Source organism: Euprymna scolopes, chromosome 22, assembly GCF_053919585.1.
Source record: "Euprymna scolopes isolate OS-2025 chromosome 22, ASM5391958v1, whole genome shotgun sequence".
Taxonomy (NCBI): domain Eukaryota; kingdom Metazoa; phylum Mollusca; class Cephalopoda; order Sepiida; family Sepiolidae; genus Euprymna; species Euprymna scolopes.
This window is the reverse complement of record NC_136503.1, coordinates 80,310,344-80,317,772: the sequence shown is the minus strand read 5'-3', so window position 1 is coordinate 80,317,772 and position 7,429 is coordinate 80,310,344.

The following is a 7,429-nucleotide window of genomic DNA, read 5'->3' as shown; positions in this document are numbered from 1 at the left end:
GCTGTTAGTTTGAGTCAAGAATGTTTTCTTCAGTGAAGGGGGATGCAAATGCAGTAAGTTCATTTAAATACATTCCATAGAAGGACTTATAAAATAAGCACACGGATACAACACTGTAGTGATGTGACTGGGGTTGGAGTTTGGCAGGCAGTTTTAAAAATTAACTAAATGAATTGTTAGAAAATGATCTTCAGTTTATCATGCGTTTCATTTTACTTCAAACTTCTCAGAAACCAAGGGGCCCCTTTCGGAGGCTAACACTTGATCTTCATATGAAATACAAAGATATTTGAATATTCTGTTAAAGTTCTCATTTACATCTCAAACACTGAGTTAGTTGAGAACATTATTTCCCTCTTTCCAATTGACCATTTAAGTATGTTATATCTTTCTTGTGGTCTCTTTGTCTTACTGGATTCCAGGACAAGAATTCATCTAGTCTGGTGGAGTATCCAGCTTCGTGCTATTACTTGAGGCAGCATCACTTGGAGAAGGTGTTTAGGGATGTGTTTCACACTAGTTTGGGGAGTTTATTTTAGGGTGTTTTGTAAGCGGAGAAGTATTTTTTAATATAATGAGCGATTTAGTAATTGGACTTAATAGTAGAAGCCGGATTCAGAGAAACATTTTCAGTGAAAAGCTTTGCAGGTTTTATAATCAAATTTTAGAAAAACGAGAGACATGTTATACGGTAAACAAAACAAAATAATAAGTTAAGAAGGCATATGTTCACAAAAGAGATATTTTATATTTGTTTAAAATGGAAGGTTACAGCAATAGGAAACACAGAATGTTGATGAATATTTTAGAGTTCTTGTAAAAACAAGGGGGATTCATTAGCTAGAGGTCTGAATCGATTAATTAAGAGTCATTAGTTTCAGGGGCCAAGAAAATCGTATTCAAAACTTCTCCACTCTTTTATATATGATAATTCATTGAAAGTTGTTTGTAAGAGTCAATGTTCATTTGATTTTGTATTAGAAAGATATTTCAGTGAGAAAGATTGGAAATATTTCAATGAATAAAGTTTATACAGATTGACAGACGATAATAAGGCAATGAGTTGTGTGTGTCTGTGTGTTCGTTTTTGTTTGTGTGCGTGTGAGAGTGGAGAGAAATGTTGTATCTAATAAAAGCAAATTAAATGTTTTATCTAATAAAAGCAAAAAAAAAAAAAAAAGAGTGAAAAAAAATTTTAGCAGACGAAATTGCAAGGAACACAAGTAAGAGCAAATTCTTGCAGGTGGAGATTTTGAATGCACTTCCTTCCTAGCTTGTCCAATCAGAAGCCAGCTCTCAGTCACATGACCAAGTTTAAAGGTTAAACTGGCAACACACTCTCTCTCTTTCTCCCTAGATTTTGGACAGACAACAACTCCATGTGGAATGAACCTGCCACCTTAACTTCTCTCTTGGGATTCAACAGAACTCAGCCAGGCTTTGGACCTGGGGTTCGAACTAGACATGAATACAAACAAGCCAACATGGCTACCTCCGCACATGGACTTCAATGCGGTACACACAGATGAACTTTCTTCCTCTTCCTACAGTACTCTCTCTAACATTTTGTGTCGCACATTTCCACTACTACTTTAGACACAAACATATATGAACTCTTCTCTCTTTCAACGGGCCTGTATAATCATCAATGTCTCTACACAGAAACTTTTTCCATGATTAATCCGTTTCCTCATTCTTACTAACGAAGATAACCAATGAAGTTGCTTTTAAATGTTAGAAGGTCTTTTTATTCTACAAACTATATAACAAATAAATATTACCAAATGCAAGATAAGTTACTTTTCTACCTACATGGATAAGTTTTTTTGTCTTTTTTAAAGCGTTTTATTACTTAAAAACAAAAGTATGTTGAAAGACTGAAAAAATGGCGGTTTCCTTGCAGCCATCTCCAACCTCAAAACTCGCTCAAAAATCGAAAATTAAAAAAATACTGGTAGAAACGCATTCAATAAATGTCACTAATTATGTGAAAATATAATATCCTACCAACATTTTGTTTAATTTTCGATTTTTGGGCGATTATCGAGGCTCAGAATATCTGCAAGAAGACTGACATTTTTTTTTTCGTTCTACGTCAACAGACTTCACACTACTTTTGTTTTCGAGTCAAAAAATCGCTTTAAAATAAGTTAACACACATATACACACACAAAATATTCAGGTAGACAAAAAAAGTAACTCATCTTGCATTTAGTAATAATTTATTTGCTGTATATATATTTTTTTTTCAACCCTATTTTATTTTGTTGATTATTGTAAAAATGCCCGCACATTAGTTCTTATTTAGAATTCAATTTAATATAAAAAAAAAATACAGAAAATACAAAAAAAATCCTTATGATGTACATTGTTAAAATTCGTATAGCTGGGGGAACTTCTGGTATATTGCAATGGCTGAAGGGAGTTAAATTTCTTGGTGAAAGTCTCCTTTACACATGCGTGAAGGTGTCTAATTTCATTTCAAAGGCGCCAAAATTAGTTTCCAGTTTGTTATTGTCCATACCTTGTCTTGTCTATATGATAATTGAATTGGAGGATTTGTCCCACTCCTCCTTTCCATAGAAGCATCTTTGGGAACTCATGACTTCGGTGGCAACCTCTTTAAACGGAACCTTTGAATTGCTTCTCAGTTTGGGAAACTTCTATGAACTCTTATTTGAACTTTCTCTTTTGTGGTGATAGGTTAAATCGCGAATCTACTTAATTCTTGACCTGCCTGAATCAAAACGGATTACCTTGGAGGCCAACTACCATCTCTGAAGCACACTTTAAATGCAATGTTCTCTGCAATACTGAATTGAACCAAGAAAAATATTCGAGATAAGCGTTTCTGGCTTCCATGTTTTTAAGATTCTTTTACTGATACAGAAGAATTTTTTCTTCTTCTTTCTTCTTCTTCTTCTTGTTAGAGAATGGATAGAGAGAGAGAGAGAGAGGGGGGGGGAGATGTGTGACTTATAGTGTAGACACGTTGACCGGAAGTCAAGATCAGCTGATTTGATCGTGTGTGAGTCATGTGATCAGGTTAGCTGAATCGAGGAGATTTGGTTGGGACTTGGAAAAGAGCAGACAGCTTTGCCGTTGTCTCCTCCCCTTAGCTGGGGGGGGGGGGGGACGAACGCTGACGTTGTAGAAATAAGACCTAGAAGAAAAACAACACAGGCCAAATCTTCTGCGAACAAACTGGAAGGTGAATAAAAAAAACTATAGAACCAATTTCTTGTCTTGGAGTGAAATAAATTTTCGTCCCTAAAAACAGGTATCAAGTCTCCCTCCCAGACGAGAATTTCCAGATGGACCAACGAAATGGCAGAAGGTATGTTCGAATGACATGTCACACGCATATTCACACTTAACAGCATATGAACATATGTAATAGAAAGACCACTAGACGATCACACACACAACGACATTAACTCTGGTAAGATAATCAAACACTCAATCTTTTATAAATAGACAATACAACAAACTCTCATTTTATAATAGGACAACGTAACATTCTTCTTCTTCTTCTTCTTCTTCTTCTTCTTCAGATATTAGGTCTGTTATTGCAGACATTGATGATCATGGCTTTCCAATCCTCTCTGAATTCAGTCTTTCTGATGAGATCTATAGTCGTGTTTGCAGTGACTGTCAGTGAACTTTGTTTATTGTTTTCCTCTGCTCTTTTATACGGCGATTTTTCCGAACATCAACTTTTTTTCCAAGTCGTCTGTTTGCATTAAATGGCCAAAGAACTTTAACTGGCGTGGACAGTATTGAATAGTGATCTGCTGTACTCTGCCTTATGCGTGACTTCTTTGTTTGTCTTCCTTTCTGTCCGTGAGATTCGTAGAATTCTCTAGGTCCTGAACTGTCATCTAAGCTTCAGCCTCTGTCCCATCGACGAAATGTTGCATCCCTCTGCCTGTTCTACAAGTACTTTAATGGTGAATGCTCTCACGAACTACAAACACTTGTACCCCCTGGACGTGAATACCCCCGACAAACCCGGCAAGCAGCTAAATCCCGCCCCTTCACAGTAGAGATCCCTAAGTGTAAGAAAGCCTTCTACTCTAATAGTTTCTTCCCCAGAACTACTAGATTTTGGAACTCCCTTCCGGGATTCTGCTCTCCAAACTGTACTGACATGCAGAAGTTCAAGTGTAATGTGAACAGACATCTTGCTACTCATCCCCCTTCATAATACCCCTGCAACTTATGTCCCCGATAGTAGCCCCCTACTTCAAAGTGGCACTGTGCCTTGTTTGGGATGAAAATTGAATAAAACTGTCCCACCATTGCTTCCAAACGACTTTCAACCACCTTTGTTACTGTTCAACATTCGTAACTGTAAAGGAGAACTGACCATATGTATGTCTTCAAGATTCTTGTTTTTGGTTTTAGTTTTATGTTTGTTTTGTTAGATGTACTCTATACTATGGAAAGTGGATTTTGCTATCGCTGTTCTTTTAAAAAAAAATTTCATATTGCAGGAAACAATAGCATCTGGCGGGAGTTTTTCTATAATTTTGCCTAAATTATTGCAGAAATTGTAAGGTTTCCGAGTCGACTATTGTCGTAGTCGTCATTCTTTTCCCGGTGCGTGCGTGCGTGCGTGCTCTATATATACTACTAATCAGACGATGGTGTCACTCTTTCGTGTGTCCCGTCTTAATGGTCGTTTCTATTCTCTACATGCCCTCCCCCCACCATGTGACCACACTACTGTCGTTTTGTGGTCATGTGACTGGAGAATTCCGTGTAGTGGTGAGTTGGTCCTTGCATTTGAGGGGAAAGTGGCCTTGGTGCTCGTGTTACCCTCATGCTGCGTCGTGGGACCGGACTCGTCTGCATTGGCTTGTGGTTGATCGGATCTTGGTCCACCTCCATATCTGTTTCTGATGTGTCACAATCAGCTTCTTCCACCTCCATCATCTCATGCATGTTGCACGGTGGTTTGCTGTCCTCCCTTCTTGGTGTTTGGGGAGGTGGTTGATGGGGTTGTTGAGTGGGTGGATACTCCGGCGTATCCATGACCGGTTTGATTTTCCTGAGGAAACGGCGATTGCGTAACGTGATCCTGCCGCTACCATCCAACCGTATCCTGTACTGCTTGTTACCCATTGTCTCGACGACTCTCCCAGTTTTCGCCCATCGTCGTGGATTTGGTCCCTCCTGATTCTGCACCTGCACAGACTCGCCGACTCGGAGCTGTTGGAGGGGGCGGCTGTGTATGTCGTACTGTTCTTTGTTAAGTACGTGCCTTTTCGCCATCGCCCTCTCTCTCAAATCTCTGGTCTCCGTCCAACGCTTGTGGATGCAGTATTTTTTGCGAAGTGCGGGGAGATGGTCCCTTACTGTTCGACCATATAGTATTTCCGCCGGCGACAATCCAAGGTCCTGACTGGGCGTATTCCTATGAGTCATCATCGCCCGTGCTGCCCGATCATGATGTAGGTGTCCGTAGCCATCAACGCAGTCCATCAGCATTCTTTTGGCCGTTTTTACGGCCAGTTCAGCTCGGCCATTACTCTGGGGGTAATGTGCAGATGATATGTGCCTTTTTACGCCCCAGTCTTCTAGGAACGATTTGTATTCTAGTGAATCGAATGGTGGCCCTCCATCGGATGATATTTCCTCCGGCGCACCATACGTGCAAAACCAAACCCTCAGGGCGTTACACACCGCTGCAGCCCTTCCTGATGGTAGTAGTGCGACCTCAATCCAACCGGTATATCGGTCCGCGTATACCATGTAACTTTTCCCGTGCATATGTAGTAAGTCAGTGACTGTCTTTTGAAATGGGAATTCCGGGTTTATGGGTGGCATTAGTGGTTCCCTAGGCTGGGATGGGGCGATCGAATTGCAATTCCGACATTGCGCCCTTGTTTGTCGGATGCTGGCGTCTAAACCAGGCCAAAATAACCGTTGTCTGGCGTTAGCCAACATACCATTCGCCCCTTGATGGGCGGAGTTTAATGCCTCTAACACCTCGGCTCTAAGCCGTTTTGGTATAAAAATTTTGTCCCCTTTTATGGGTACCCCTTCCAGACAATATAGTTGGTCTGCCATCGGCCAGAATTGCCGGATTTCTGGTGGTAGTTCGTGGCGTGACCTTGGGAACCCGTCTTGAATGTATGACGCCAACGTTCGGCACTCCTCATCGGTGGCTGCAGCTGCGACTATCCTATCCCAGGTGATCGCTCGGAACTTGGGGTCATGTGCGTATGCAGCTATGATGGATGCTTGTATACTCCCCTCGATTTGCTGGGAAGTGTCAGTGCCCTTTAGTCTGCTGTGTCTTGACGGCGCCGGGTATCGGGATGTGCAGTCCAGTGCTGCGTTGAGTTTCCCAGGAACATGCCTAATCTGGAACCTGTACATCAACGACCGCTCCTTGAATGAGAACAGGCGGGGATTTTTTATATTCTCAAGGATCTGATCCGAGAAAATTTTAACTAGGGGCTGGTGGTCCACGGTAACCAATAGGTCTGGGGATCCCAGGATGAACATCCTACAAGACTCCAAGCCATAAATCAGCGCTAGAGCCTCCCCCTCTATAGGAGAATAACGAGATTCTGCATCTTTCGTGAAGCGAGACCCGGCCAAAATCATCTTCCAGTGGTCCTTACCACAGTTGGGACCTAATTCCGTTGGGCATTGGCAATGCTTCTGGAACAGAAAATACCCAATGCCAACCTTACTGAAGTCGGTTGAAAGGCAGGTCGCTCTGTTCATATCGAAGGTTTTCACCCCTTCTTCGATTTTCTGAACGATATTCCTCTTCGACTCTTCGAAAAGTCTATTCAATGTGTCATCCCAGTAAAATTTACGGTTCTTTGTCCGCAGCAACTCTCGAAAAGGGGCCATTATATCAGCCTGTGCAAATGTATACGACACCTGGTTAACTAAACCAAACCAGGACCTGATACCAGTAATGCTCGTTGGGGTCGGGAAATTGAGAATAGCCTCCGTCATTTTTTTAGTTGGCTTCACGCCGTCCGAGGTTATCACAAAGCCGGCAAATTCAACTTCATCGTCAGCAAATTGAAATTTGTCAGGGTTAAAGACTATCCCACTTTTACCACAATGGGTAATATAGTCCACAGTATGCCAGAAAGCCAATTCTAAGGTCCTGTCCCATAGGAGTGTGTCGTCTATACACTGGGTCTTTCGAGGCATGTCAACTGTGATGTCATCGAACCGGCGCGTGTACCCGTCCCCGGATGCGTGAAAACCCTGGGGAGCCCTGAGATACCGATAACGACCCCATTCCGTTATGAACATGGTCGCGTCCCGGGCTTTTGGGGAGAGTGGCAGACTATGGTACCCATTCCATGCGTCCAAGACAGTCTTTTTGGTTTGGGCAGGCACCACGGACACCTGATTAAAAGGGGACGGTGTATGATGAGTCTCTCTCATCGTT